The sequence below is a fragment of the Gossypium hirsutum genome, chromosome D07 (assembly GCF_007990345.1).
Source record: "Gossypium hirsutum isolate 1008001.06 chromosome D07, Gossypium_hirsutum_v2.1, whole genome shotgun sequence".
In the NCBI taxonomy this organism is placed as follows: domain Eukaryota; kingdom Viridiplantae; phylum Streptophyta; class Magnoliopsida; order Malvales; family Malvaceae; genus Gossypium; species Gossypium hirsutum.
In genome coordinates, this window is record NC_053443.1 from 8,022,846 (window position 1) to 8,038,065 (window position 15,220).

General features: G+C 30.9%; 2 long non-coding RNA genes across 2 annotated transcripts; one reads left to right on the forward strand and one right to left on the reverse strand.

The window, feature by feature from the left end:
- Window positions 1–6,002: 6,002 nt before the first annotated feature.
- LOC107956555 (uncharacterized) lies at window positions 6,003–7,798 on the reverse strand. Its single transcript, XR_001700154.2, has 4 exons — window positions 7,502–7,798; window positions 6,498–6,592; window positions 6,340–6,407; window positions 6,003–6,252 (listed from the first exon to the last, which is right to left on the reverse strand). It is a non-coding gene; the product is annotated as an uncharacterized lncRNA (long non-coding RNA).
- Window positions 7,799–12,989: 5,191 nt separating this feature from the next.
- Window positions 12,990–14,265, forward strand: LOC121219350 (uncharacterized). Its single transcript, XR_005916044.1, has 2 exons — window positions 12,990–14,000; window positions 14,083–14,265. It is a non-coding gene; the product is annotated as an uncharacterized lncRNA (long non-coding RNA).
- The last annotated feature ends 955 nt before the right edge of the window (window positions 14,266–15,220 follow it).

Consider the following 15,220-nt stretch of genomic DNA (forward strand, 5'->3'; position numbering starts at 1 on the left):
TAGTTGCAAAAGAACTTTGGGTTGAAATGGGTTTTGATTGGGAAAGCATAGAATAGATGAATTATTATTAAATATGCTACAAATTGTTGCTTTTAATTTGTATAATTGCAATGGAATAAATTATTATCACCATCTAGAACATTTAGAATGAGAAAACAGAGAAAATAATAAAGGTGAAAAAAAACCAACTGGAGGAATAATGAAAGCTTATTGAAACTAATCTACAAGAATATGAAGAGGCAAAGATAGAAAGGATTGAAAAATAAACAGGTTAAAAAGAATTTTAACATATCTTACGAGAGTAGAATCGATGAATCCGGAATTAGGATAGTGAACAAAAATGAAAGCAATGAAGTACTAACATTACTGATTGGAAAGGCTAATTCAGTAGCTAACTTATTCACAACTGAAGCAACTATTGAATTTTGAGTAGTGCAACTAGCCAAGGAGTTGGGTATCCAAAAAAACCATATTTGAATAAAAATTTTTAATTAAGAAGCTTTAACAAATGGCCCTTGACAATTCTCCCATTTCATGTTTAGTGGAAGACAATAAAAGACTATTGACAACTTTTAGTAGATGTGATTTTAGGCATAAAAGTGCTAATCAGGTAGCTCACGAGCTAGCAAGGTCATGGAAAGAAACTCAAACAAACAATGTGTGGATAAAGGAGATTTTGGATAGTCTTTGTCCTTTTGTGGCAGATGATAAGGCATTCATATAATGTTGTTTTTCTTTTGAATGAAAGAATGACATTGCCTAAAAAAAACTTACATCTTTCTCATTTTCTCTACTCTTATCATTTCAATTTGGTGTGACTTGTTTTTATGCATTATGAAAAAGCACCTTGTTTGCCTTATGGCCAAACACATTGTCTGAGCAAATGTTTGAACAAGGCAATTTACCAAATGCAATGAGAGAATGAGAGAAATAGGCACATAAGCTTTGTTAATGCAGTTCAGAAAATAGTCCTACTTTGCGGAGCTTTACTTAATGAATGATTTATTCAACAATCAATCTAGTAACCTATTGGCTAAAACCCAATCTACCCTTATACAATTGTAGCCCCAATAGATAAAATCAATTCGTTACAATCATTCACCTAAAAAACCTCACATACAACAAATATTAACTCTCCAATAATGCCTATAAATCGAGTGCAAAATACAAACACGAGATAACAACAAATACTCAAAGAACTGTAGCACAAACATTCTCCTAAAAGGTGTATTGATCCAAGCATATGTGTCGCATATTTAAAGGCAAAATGTGGCAGCTCCTCCAATCAACTTTTTGAGGATAAAAATTATCATTTGTGTTACAATATTATCCAAGATAAATTCCTCCAATCTTTATCACTTCTAGGCTAAGTAAATTGATCAACTTAATCACTAAGAAAAAGCTCAAAGGATAAAGATAAACTCTGGAGATAAGGCAAGTCGATCCTTCATCCTCTTTCACACCAAAATACGATCAACATAATTTGGAAAGAACCAAACCACAACCTTAGGATCATTTGTTGACAATGTAATACATCAAAAGGACCTCAGTAAAAAAAGTCAAAATTTAAATTGATCTCGAGCTACTTGAAAGCATGTTTAGGCTACTGTTCAAAGGGTTGTCCAGATAGGTTGCCCAAACACGGGCAAAAACATAGTGACCATAAAGTAGTCCAAGGGAATGTTTGAATATGAGATGGAAGTTATGAAACAAGACAGGTAAGGTCTCATCACATTAGAATAAAAATAATCATTTTTTTAAATTTTCATTCATCTTATTTGTCTTTCCTATGAAACAAACTTATTGTTTATTTCCTTTACATTTTTCCACTTTTCTTGCTTTCTATCATTTTTTTTCTTTTTCACTCAATCAAGCATCATTATAAGTTGATAATTCATAATCGAGAATTGTCTTTTTTTTATTGATTAAATATAAATATAAATATAAATATTGTTATTATATATGTGTAAAATCTATTGATAAATTGTGAAAAAATACTAACAAAGATGATTAAAAACATATTAATAATATATTAAAAAAGAAAAGATAGTTGGACCTTTCTTTAAACGGGAAAAGAGCGTGGACAATACATTTAAAAACAATTACCATGTTTAACACAATAATATATTTTTTTATAAGTGTAGTACAATTCAACCATATAAGTTATAATTAGAATAAAATAAATATAAAATATATCAAAAATAGATTTAGATTTAAATCTACACATAGTAATTATTTATTGTGAGTGCTTAAGAAGATAGAACTAATGCATCCTTTATCAATGATCCCTCTGCTATGTTAATGCTTAGCATTTAGTCCTCATATTTTAAACATAATTTGGTTATCTACTTTATTAATGACATTAGTTGGTCCAAATAGTTAACATCCTTAATTATTACGGTTAAAATGATGTCGTGATTTAAAAAAATATTATTTTTAACACACAAAAACAAATCTATTTCAGTATAATAAGTACACTTTTCTAACACACACAAAAAAATATTTCGATATGCATAAGTTTGAAATAGTATTTTTACCCAAAATAATTAGGAGTGTCAACTATTTGGAGTACCTAAAAGTAAAAAATACAAAATACAAAATAAAAATAAATTATGTTAAACTAAAGTATAAATATTAAATTCTAAATTTAAATATATTAGAGAGATTCACTACACCAAAACAGGTTTTTAGCGGTGTTTTTTTAAGCCTTTGGCGGCGCTTTTTAGCGCCACTAAAAGTATTTGCGGCGCTTCCTAAAGCGCCACTAAAATTGCCGCCAATGACAACGCCACAAATATTTGCGGCGTTTATTTTTAAAAGCGCCGCTAAAGAACATGTTCTTTAGCGGCGCTTTTTATACAAACGCCGCTAAAGAACATGTTCTCTAGCGGCGCTTTTTACACAAACGCCGCTAAAGAACATGTTCTTTAGCGGCGCTTCTAACACAAACGCCGCTAAAGCTAATGTTCTTTAGCGGCGCTTCTAACACAAACGCCGCTAAAGCTAATGTTCTTTAGCGGCGCTTTTTTAAAAAACGCCACTAATTTTGGGGTTTTTTAAAAATACCAAATTTTTTTTTCAACCCTCCTGTAGCAACAAATCAAAAGCAACTAAATCTAGACCAGCCAATAGCAATAAATTTATATAATATTTCAAATTAAACGAATAATATAATATTAATATCAATATTCTATTATTTTCACAAAAATGTTAAAATGATAAAAATATTTATACAATACACTATGACGACGGAGGTTGGGAGTGCTGAAACATCTTCATCATACTCTGAAGCTGTTGTTGGAGTTCGTCGTACTTTCTGTTCTGCTCTGCTTCTCTCGCTGCAGCCTCTGCTTCTCTGGATGCCGCATCAGCTTTAAGTTGTCGCTGGAGTTCTTCATATTTCTTTTGAACCTCTGCTTCTCTCGCTGCCGCATCTGCTCTAAGTTGTAGCTGGAGTTCTTCATATTTCTTTTGAACCTCAACTGTGGTCGCTTGCATCTGAGCCATCTGGTCTTTTAACCTCTGAACTTCAGCTTGAGCCTGACTCCCCGAACGCATGTATTGCTACGAGCTGGATCCAAAATATTGGGTTGGGCTAACAAAAGATCATTGAAATCGAACCCGGCCATACCTTTCAGGACCCATAACTTCAGTAATAATCCGGTTATCAATGTCTTCAAGATGAACAGAACTATCACTAGAAGCAATCGCTTCGTACTCTGCCTTTTTATTATTTAGTTTCTCCTAATAAATAAATCACATATTTAGGAACACAATATATATTAAAAAAACAAATGCAACACAAGTTAACAATAGTAGCATTACAAGCAATGAATTAAACTATTAGAAAATCGTATTAAGTAAACGTACAATTATTTCTGCAGCTTCAGGAGTCATAGGAGATCCATCTTTCTTCTTATGTGTAATCTCAAAAAGTTGAAGGCGTCCAACTTTTTGACCGGACGACCGTTCCTACAATATAGTAGTAAAAATATTATTTAATGGAAAGTAACACATATTTGACAGTATTAAAAAATTAAAAATACCTCAGCCTCAGCTACACAAGCAAAACTTTTCGACCCGGCTGTGTGCGTGAATTTTTATTTCTCCCTGCTGTTTTTCCAACCCGTTCACGATCCTACGTTATGAAATTATTAGTACGTAAATAGTAAATACAATAAACCAAAATAATTACAAGAGTTTAGAAGTACATCATACCTCGCCTTTCTTCGAATGCCAAAATCTAACCGCATCTTCCCATTGGTACCTCAGCATACCCGGCGGGACATTTTGCAATTTCTCATCGAGGGTTGTTTTTACCTTATAATAATCTCTCTTTAAAGTACTTTTATGGTCTCTCCATCTTTTTCCCAATGCCTTCTTTACATAGGCATCCGAGACCTCTAAGGCAAACCTCGCCTACGAAGAACACAAGTTAAGAAAGTAAATATAAGTGAAACTAATTCCCAAGTATTACAGATGACATTAACGTTTTGTTACCTTAATATTATCGAGGGCTTGATTTTTGTTACTATCAGGCATTTGATGCCATGAGTCGTAGTTGATAGGCAACATATTCGCATTTCGTGCTAAAATGCCCATGTATCCTGCTAATAGTCGAGCTTCTGTTCCAACAGGCTGACCAAAACTGTTTCTGCATACTTTGACACGCTCGACTGGATCTAACTCGTACAACTCACTAAGTAGCGTACGACCTTGACCTCTACGCGTCCTACCATTTTCAGCTGAAAAATGGTATATTATAATATAAGATTTTGAAAAATAAACCAATTACAAGTCAACACGTATGTAAATTAAATGTAAAATTACTTTGAACTTCTGTAGGATCCTCAGGTATAATCGAAACATTCGAAGATCCAATTCATGTCTGTTCTTCACTATTTATTTCTGCCGAGTTTGGAGCACTTTGAACAATGCCTACCTCTCGCATTTTTCTTCTAGGCATTTTTTCTGCAATACATATAAAATAGTTGAAAACTTAGTAACTAATTACAACAGAAACAGCGAATATCAAATAGTCGAAATATATAATAAGACCAAGATTTAAATTATGATATACATATAATTAAACAATCGTATATTCTTACTACATCATTATTCGTAAATATCTTCATCTGCATCCTGGCGAACCCATTGAAATTGCGTACTAGTACTAGGGATATTTTCGTTTAAGTGTTGTTCCGGAAAGGGCACAGTTTCTGATCTATCATCGATATTATCTCTACTTCCACTGCCCATATCAAACAAGTCTCTAGGGATGTTACGAAGTACAACGTACGAACACTCGTCGGTTGGATCTTTTGAGTAAAAAACTTGTCTGACTTTTGAGTAAAAATTTTGTAAATTATGAATTATGTAAATTATGTAAAATACGTAAGTTATGAAATTTGAACTTTAAAAAAAATATATTTTAAAAAATTCGTGATTAAAATAAATTAAAATATTTAAAATATAACTTTAAATAAAATTTATTTAATTAGGTAAATAAAAATAAAAGAGAACAAACCAAAATATATTTTTGGAAATGAAATAGTTGACAAATGGATTTTGGAAATGAAATAGTTGACAAATGGAAGAAGATTTAAACAGGGTATCATAATCGATATGAATGAAAGTTAAATGTGAAAAGAAATTAGATTAGAAAAGGATACTCCCAATTTTATACAATTATGTAATTTAATTATTTATTTAATTTGGGTCATACGAATCCAATGCAGTAATCGATGCTGTAATTAATGGCAATGCTGATGGCAGGGCACATGAAAACATTATATTTAGATTCCTTTAGTAAAAGTATCATCAATTAGTCCCTATACATTAATATACAAAATCTATACAAAATCAAATCAAATATTCCACATTATACTACTGTCTAAATTTGCTCCATTATCTGAGACATTTTTTCCCAAAATATTTATGGTATTTGGGTGAATTAAATAAATGTGCATTCTTTCCTTAAATAAATTAAATAGAGACTTGTAATAGATGAATGATTATATATTAAAAAAGAAGCGGCAGTAGCAGCATGCACCACCATAATACCACCATATCAATTAGTCCAAATAATTGAAAGGAAATCCAACAATTAAATCTATACATAATCGGAGCCCCAAAAGATTAAATTTTCAGAAATCATCATGATAAAACTATTATTGATTAGAATTTTGAACTAAAAGGTACCTTAATAATTTCAACACCCTGGACTACTCCACTCTCACTGGCAAACAGAGGCTGCAGTCAGAAAAATGGTATTTGTTGAGTAATTTAAAGGGAAAATGCATATAAATAAGCAAATAAATTTTGCAACGAATCGTGTACCTGCCCAAGCAATATTAATTCAGGTGTATTCGGTTGCACCAAATATTAATTCAGGTGCTCGATAGTACCTAGAACAGATGTAAGATTATACGATTAGCACATGAAAATATTATGTAAGTCAGTTGAACCAAATATAAAAACTTTATTAATATCACTACCATTCCACAATTCGAAGATTAAATGCCAGCTTCAGTTGAACCAATATAGTTGCAGGAGGAGCAGGAAGCAGTAACTGATTAAATGCAGCAGAGGGCTGCCGACAAGTATTAACAAGTCAGAATATATACAAGAATACAAAAAATATTATAGAGGATAAAACTTAGTCAAATCTAAGGGTAGAAAACTACTAAGATAAAACTTAGTCAAACGAAAATAGTATTTGTTTTCGGTTCTTCGGTGCATAAACAACTACAACTTCAATAATAATTCCCATTAACATATAAAATAGACATACGAATGCCTCTAGTTTTATGATATACTTAGACCTACACATGGTAAATAACAATAACCAATAACAAACAAACAGTTTTATAATTTCCAAAATACAAAATACAATTAGAATATATAAACAGGAGTTTTTAAAAGATGGAATCCAAATTCATAGTTTATCATTATGGCAACCCAAAGCCGCACTCCTGCAGTAACTGTTGACTGTTCTTTTTTATAAATAGAACCAACAATTTCCTTAAACATGAGCAAAATATTTACATTAAAGCAGAAAGCAAGGCACCATGCTACAACTTACTTGAACCTTTCTTACTTGTCATTTTACCGAAAATGAAATATAAGAGGTTTGACTTTTGTCCACAGATACTTAGAAGTGTTTCTAAGGTGTTTTTAAAATTTAAAAAAATCAAATTACAATTCAATTTTTAAATCGTAAAAGTATTAGGTTTTTGATAAAATTTACTCAAAATTGATATGCGGCTTAACTTGCTCTAAATTTATAATATTAGATGAACTATATTTTTCATTGCAATAAAAATAAACTTTTACACAAACGGATTGTTGTAGATAATAATTTAATTAAGTACAACATTTAACTAATTAACTGCAACCAATATTTATAACAGAGAAGGGATTATTATAATGATAATACTAATTCAACAAAAAATTAAATTAAAATTCTATACTACCGGGAAAAAGAAGGAAGAACACTTACACCCCAAAATCGAGAATAAGCAAGGGGTCGAATGCAGGAACCAAAATAGAGTAACGGCGTTGTTCCTGTCTTGTATGCGATGCAGTTCCAACACCTTCGGGTTAAAGATTCGAGCTTTACGGCGGATTGGAAGATTTAAATTTTGAAAGGAAACAGTTTCGGTTTGGGAGAAAATGGAAGTAGCATGGACGAACTGGATGAGAAATAATGGGATTTGGGGAATTGGGGGTTTGGATCACAATGGGATTGCAAGTTTCGGGATTGGGGAAAAATTTTGGGGAAGAATAACCTAGGGAAATTTAGGGGAAACAACGAAAGGAAATGGGGGAAATTTTGTCGATCGGGTAAATCTGAATTGGGGGACAAAGTAAAGGAATTCGGGGTTAATAAAACGACGACGTTTAGGTTAGTATAATTAAATTTTGTGGCGTTTCTTAAAAAGCGCCACTAAAGCATAAGAAAAACGGCACCGTTTGGGAAACTATTAAAACCTATTTGTGGCGTTTTCTGCTAAAGCGCCACTAAAGCATAGTCCTTTTACGGCGTTTTACAAAAAACGCCACTAAAATTTTTCATCAAAACGTACCGTTCCGCAGTATCAAGGCCTAAATTTGCGGCGCAATTTAAAAAAACGCCAGTAATTTCTATCCTTTTGCGGCGTTTGGTAAAAATGCCACTAAGAACACAGATCAAAACGCACTGTTTAGCCATTTCTGAAACAAAGTTGCGGCGTTTTCTATAAACGCCACTAGTAACAAAATTTAAAACGTCATCGTTTTGCATACTGTGACATATTTGTGGCGTTTTTTACTAAAACGCCACTAATGCATCAACACTAAAATAAAATCAATTCCACATGTCTTTTTTAATAAACACTAAAATAAAATTATTTCTAAAAAAAGGGAAATTATAAAAATATGTATATAAATTGGTTTTTCTGTAGAAATTCAAATAATTCCTTGTAAAATCCAAGTTTGTACCTGTAAAATCCAAGGTTTCCCTTGACTTTGGTTCATTTTTAGACACGAGGACTTGAATTCGATCCTGAACGATTTTATTTTTGATTCTGAATCATAAAAAAATAAAATTGAAATTAAAGCCAAAACATAAAAACTAAAATTGAAAAAAGATAAAATAAGATATTAAAATGAAAACTTATAAAAATTGGATTACCGATTGTATAATTTACCTTATTAATGCCATTTTAAACTTAAACTAGATTCATCCCTATTAAATTATTATTATTCATTTCATTTTTATATTATAAAGTATACATATATATAAATACAAAACAACTTTTAAAATTACTCTCCATATATTCAAACAAGCAGTGAACATTCAAAATCGGGGAAATCTGACATGGGGGAAATTAAAGGAAATTCAGGGTTAATAAAACGATGCCGTTTATGTTAGTTTTAATTAAATTTTGTGGCGTTTCTTAATAAGCGCCACTAAAATCATAGGAACAAACGGCACCGTTTGAGAAACTATTAAAACCTATTTTGTGGCGTTTTCTGCTAAAGCGCCACTAAAGCATAGTCCTTTAACGGCGTTTTACAAAAAAACGCCACTAAAATTTTGCATCAAAACGTACCGTTTTGCAGTATCAGGCACAAATTTTATGGCGCGGCTTAAAAAAACGCCACTAATTTCTATCATTTTGCGGCGTTTTCTAGAAAACCCCACTAAGAACACAGATCAAAACGCAACGTTTTGCCATTTCTGAAACAAATTTGCGGCGTTTTCTATAAACACCACTAGAAACACAAAATAATACGTCATCGTTTTGCATACTGTGACATATTTGTGGCATTTTTTACTAAAACGCTAATAATGCATAAACACTAAAATTAAATTAATTTTTGTCATTTTTTATAAACCTTAAACCGTTACAGCCATAAACAATAAGACACTAACAATTAAAAACTATACCATAAACCATACCCTAAATCATAAACCCTAAATCCAAATAACAACATTAACCACTGAACCTAAAATACTAAACACAAAATGTACCCTAACACCATAAACTTTAAACCATAAATATATATTATAAGTTACAATTAAAAGTAATTAAAAGAATCTCATTGCTTGTTTGAACCCTAAAATAACTTTATATTTTTTACCAAAATCCCTAACCCTTAAACCCTAATACCCTAACCGGCCCTTAAAACCATAATTAAACACTAAGACTCTGACTATAAAAACTAAACTCCAAACTTTAAAACACTAAATCACAAACCCAATATAACAAACCCTAAACCATAAACTATAAAACCCTTAAACTACATACTATAGTAAACATTAAACCTTAAACTATAAAACCCTTAAACTACATACTATAGCCCTTAAACCATCAATTAAACCCTAAACCCCAAAATTTATAATCAATATTAAGTACTGCTTCCACAATTTTTTATAAACATATACAAGCTTTTACATTAATATATATATCTATGTATATACATGTACATCATGTTTTATAAACATATATAAGCTTTTACATTAATATATTTTTTTGAAATTTTTAGGGGTTTAGGGTTTTAAGAATTATGAATTTAGGGTTAAAGGGTTTTGAGAAAGCCATATGGCCGGCGTCGATTTTAACAGCTTAATGGTAACTTAAATGAAAACATCTAATTTTAATTAATATAAATAAATCAATTAAATAATAAATAGGTAAATAATTTTTTTGCGGCGCTTTCCAAAAATGCCACTAAATGAAGAGCATTAGTGACGCATCAATAAAAAAGCCGCTAAAGCCCAGAACATTAGCGGCGCTTAATTAAAAACGCCACTAAATCCCAGAACATTAGCGGCGCTTAAATAAAAACGCCGCTAAATCCCAGAACATTAGCGGCGCTTAAAACAAAACGCCGCTAAAGCCCCCGAAAAGTCAGAAAACGGCGTTGTTGGGTTTCGATTTTTGCGGCGTTTTTAAAAAAAACGCCACTAATTATATTTTTGTGGCGTTTTATATGAAGCGCCGTTATTTCTCATTTTTTAGCGGCGTTTTCTATCTAAACGCAGCAAAATGTGCCGCTAAAAGCCTGTTTTGGTGTAGTGATTATAGTCTTAATTTAACATAAATATATATATCTAAGACAATCATTTGTCATTTGATTTAATAAAAAAAATGAGTTTTTAGAAGGGATAAATCTCAAACCATACATGAATTTTAATTTGATTCAACTTTCACAAATCACTAATAACATTATTGAATTAGCACAATTTTATGTTGAAATGTTGCAAACGCAAACAATTATATTAATCTGATAGGAAAATAAATGTATGAATTCATTCTTTAAATATGTACAATTAAATTAAAATCAAGGTTTCATGTATACATATGAACTACAATTTAAGTTTCATGAGTATAATTGCACCAAATCAAAGTTCATATATCAGATTACATATTATACTAGAGTTCATATATAAATTTGATATTTATTTCTTTTTAAAATAATATTTTTAATTAATAAAAAATAATTCCGATCATAATTACTTTAATAAATATATACTACAATTTCAATAAATATCTAATAAATAATTATAATTTAATAAAATTGCTATATATTTATATTTATTCAAAAGAAAATCTATGTGTGTTTGAATGACTTGTTCTTAAAGCATTAGTTTGTGTGCAAACATATACTCATGACGTGGCTCATAATAATGACAAGTGGATAAGGCTTCAAAGCTATGGAGTCAGCATTTTATTTATAACTTATCATGCACTTCTCTTGTTTTAAATTATCATGAATAGTTATATCATAACTAAGACGAATCTATAATTACTATAATGTCTTGGGTAAATTCCTCATATAGTCACCTAAGTTTTAGCATTTTTTTATTTTGGTCATCGAAATGTTTTTATTAATTTAGTTACCCCCTTAAGTTAATTTCGTATTTTAGTCACTCCACCATTAAAATGTGTTTGGTCACTAATGGAATGCTGACTTGGCTCGGTATGATAATAAATTTAGCCCTTAATGTTTATCTATTTTGTTGATTTAGTCTTGATTTTAAAAAATTCAACAAATTTAACCATCAATATTTACACACTATATTACTTTGGTCTTGATTCTAAATTTATTGTTTACATTTTTAATTTTTAGAATTAAAATCAAATTGACAAAATATATAAATATTAAAGGTTAAATTTATTAAAAATTTTAAAATCAGGACTAAAAGAACAAAATGAGTAAATATTTAAGGTCAAATTAATTATTATATTCTCACCAAACATATTTTAATAATGAAATGACTAAAATACGAGATTGGCTTGATGAGGGAAGTAGTTTCCGCTAGATATACCATAAAGAACCAATAATTGAGCTCCGAGTGGCACAGGATTTCCTGCTGACCATCAAAAACCCACATCGGTAGGGCTTCAACGGATGCCATCCACGTGGAGGGTTCGATTAAAGGTTTACCTTGAAACAGAACAAAGCAAATAGCATCGCCAATCACATCATAGACAGTGAAGAATCTCCACTGTTTCCGGGGCCCACCCGGATGTGGAGGTTGGTCCTCATACGTGGCACCTGATCCCTGATTTTTATTGCCAATGATGAGGGGTCAAAACATTAATGGGTCCCACTATAACTTATGGAGGACGGCTGTTGTAGGACCGTTTACCGTTTACTTTGCTTGAGTTTGGGTTTCAACTTTCAACCCATGTTAAAATATTATTGTACCAATTATATATATTTTTGTTAAAATTAAATAATTTATTAAATTCAGTATCACGAATCAAAGTAACATGAACTCCATTAAGAAAATTATATATTAATCTAAATAACACATCTTTATTGATATTAAATGTTTTTCTGAATTTAGAGTCATGATACTTTGGTGCAACAAATGACAGGGATTTCAAGTAAATTAAAAGTTTAATTTGTCAAAGCCGAGGCCCTGACTCTTCGGAACCATAACTAATATATAATTAAACTAAAGTTAAAAAATCTTTAAAACCCCTAAATCTTTAAAAAAAAAATTTAAACCATTGACTCAATTAATACACAATTAAGCTATCTGACAACTGTTACCCTTTATTTTTCTGGTTATTTTTACCATGTGTTGTGCCAAGGGGTGAAAATTGGTATTTTACATATAAAATCATAAAAATATATAAATTTGAAAAAACTATAAAATTATTAAAGTGCGAAAAAAATTATAGAATATAGAAAATCATAAATTATTTTAAATGACAAAAAATCATATAAATTTTCAAAAATTTGCACCAAATTTTTTAATATATATATGTTATGAAAAAAATAAATATATATTATAAAAATATAAAAATTATGAAAAATGATTAAAATATAGAAAATTATTTAAAATATTAAAAAATATAGAAAAGTGCAAAAAATTGTTAAAATATTTTTATATGTTATTTTTTAATTTTTTAAAATTATAATTAAAGTGCAAGAGAAGTATTTGATGTTTAAAACATTATTTTTATGTATAAGTGGTATTGGTTGGAACATTGAATTTTTATTTATAATAAGACTAGACTTTATTAAGAATAAACTGAGCTCAAACAAGATAACTCATCGAAAACAAAAGCGAGTTTAAAAAAACAAATCCAGCAGCGAGGCCCATTAGGCAGAAATGAAACAACAGAAAATAAAAGAAAAAAAGGAAACTAAAACGTGCCTCTGTCCAGTCGAATTAATAGACTGCCACCCCCACTTCCCAAAATATTCTTTTTGTTGTCGGTTGCAATCCTTTAGAGATTTCTGATGCTGTTCAGAGAAAAAAAACACCATGGAGCATCTTTTCCGTCTGTGAAAAAATCACACCGTCTCTTCAATCTGGTTCCTGTCCCGATCCCAACGAATGCATCGCATAAGGCGGCACTGCCCGTTCCAGGTAAACCTCCTCACCTCTGTTAAGGATTTATGTGGCGCTTATATGTGCCGTTTGGTTTGCGTATCTTGATATGCGTCTAAAATAGATCTTGTGGGAATGATTCTTGCTTTGGTGAATATCTCTAATATAAGCTCCTATTTTTGACTTATCTTCAACATTGGACTGACACTTTTTGATAACTATCAATGTATCCCCTTCTATTTCGACTGCATCCACACCCATCCCCAACCTCACTGCTTGAGAGCATGCAAAAGCTTCCACAGCAAATGAAGAGGCTATCCGATTTGCCAGAACCGATTTGGAGACAATCACCTCCCCCCTTTCATTCCTAGCCACCAGCCCCGAAGCAGATCTAAAAAGTTGTTGGCTAAAAGCCGCATCAAAATTAATGCGAACTACATGATTCTCTAGGGTTCTCCATTCCGAAGAGGAAAGGTGTTTTGTAAGGCTTCTGTTACTGAGGGCTTCATTCTCCTGCACAAAACTCATTATTTTGTCTGCAATTTCCTTTCCAAAACTGTTCTGTCCCTCATGAATTTTTTTATTTCTCTCACTCCGGATAACCCAAAGTGCGTAGCAGAATAATCGACATTATCTGTTCGAACCATCTTCAAACACCCAGGTGAGCCACTCCTAGTTACCTATATTGGGGTTATATATCACCCATGCCAGGTTTAAATATGTTCACACTTCTGTTGAAACAGGACATTTTCGAAATACATGCACAGAGGTTTCCACTCCCAAACCACACATTAGGCATACTGTACTTGATCCACATTAGAACGCAGAATGAGTGTGGAAGAACCCGGACGCGGATTGTAAAGTTGATTCAAGTCACGGATTTGACTTAGCTCTAGACGTTTGGAAAAAAAATTTGGATTTTGACATAATTTGAAACGCAAAGTCAAATAAAACAATTAAAATAAATAACTAAAATAATTAAAATAAAATAATAAATTTACGAGTAAAACAAGAAAGAAAACTTGATAAGAAAAAATTTGAAGATGATCCTCACAATCTGAAAAGATTGTTAAAACTGTTCTAAAATAAACTCTAAGAAAAAAGAATTTATTAACTCATAAGAGAAGTTGAATAATAATGATTTGATTGTATTGTATACAATGCAAAGGTCTAGGTTAGTTAAATAAATCTAAATAAAACTCTTAAGTATACTAGAACGAAGAAAGGAGATTTGGCTTTGGTTTTCCTTCATTGCCGTGGCTCACACAAGAAAAATTGGGAAGGTTTTCTTTGTGATTTTTGTTGGATTTTTTTAATAAGCAATGACAAATATGAAAAAACCCACTTGTTAGATTGATGAATTGATAAAATTTTAGTGTAGAAACATGTTGAATATTAAGTTAAAAAACCATGAAATATTAGTTGTTGAATTTAGGTTTTATGTTATACATGTTAGAATTAAAGTGGGTGATGTTGGAATACAATTTAAACTTTGAGGCCATTTTTAAATAACTAAGGACTTATTTATAATAAATGAGATTTATGAGATTTATTAGTAAATAATGATAGTTTGAGGTCTTTAGAGAATAGTTATAAATTCGAATTTAGATTCGGACCGGTAAATAGTAAAATATGAGAATTTTAGATAATATGATTCAAAGGGACTAAAGTGAAAAGTTTGAATAATATATTTAATGATGAGAAGTTAATATCGTTTCCACACTCGTGTCATTGAACAAGGTTGAAAACGAGGTCAAAATGTCAAAGAACAAGATAAAGATGAGAACAAACGATGAGCAAATAATTCGTTTTGTGCTAACATAATTTTCCTTTATGTCATTAAATGATTAGTATTTTAGATTGTGAATACATTGATATTAA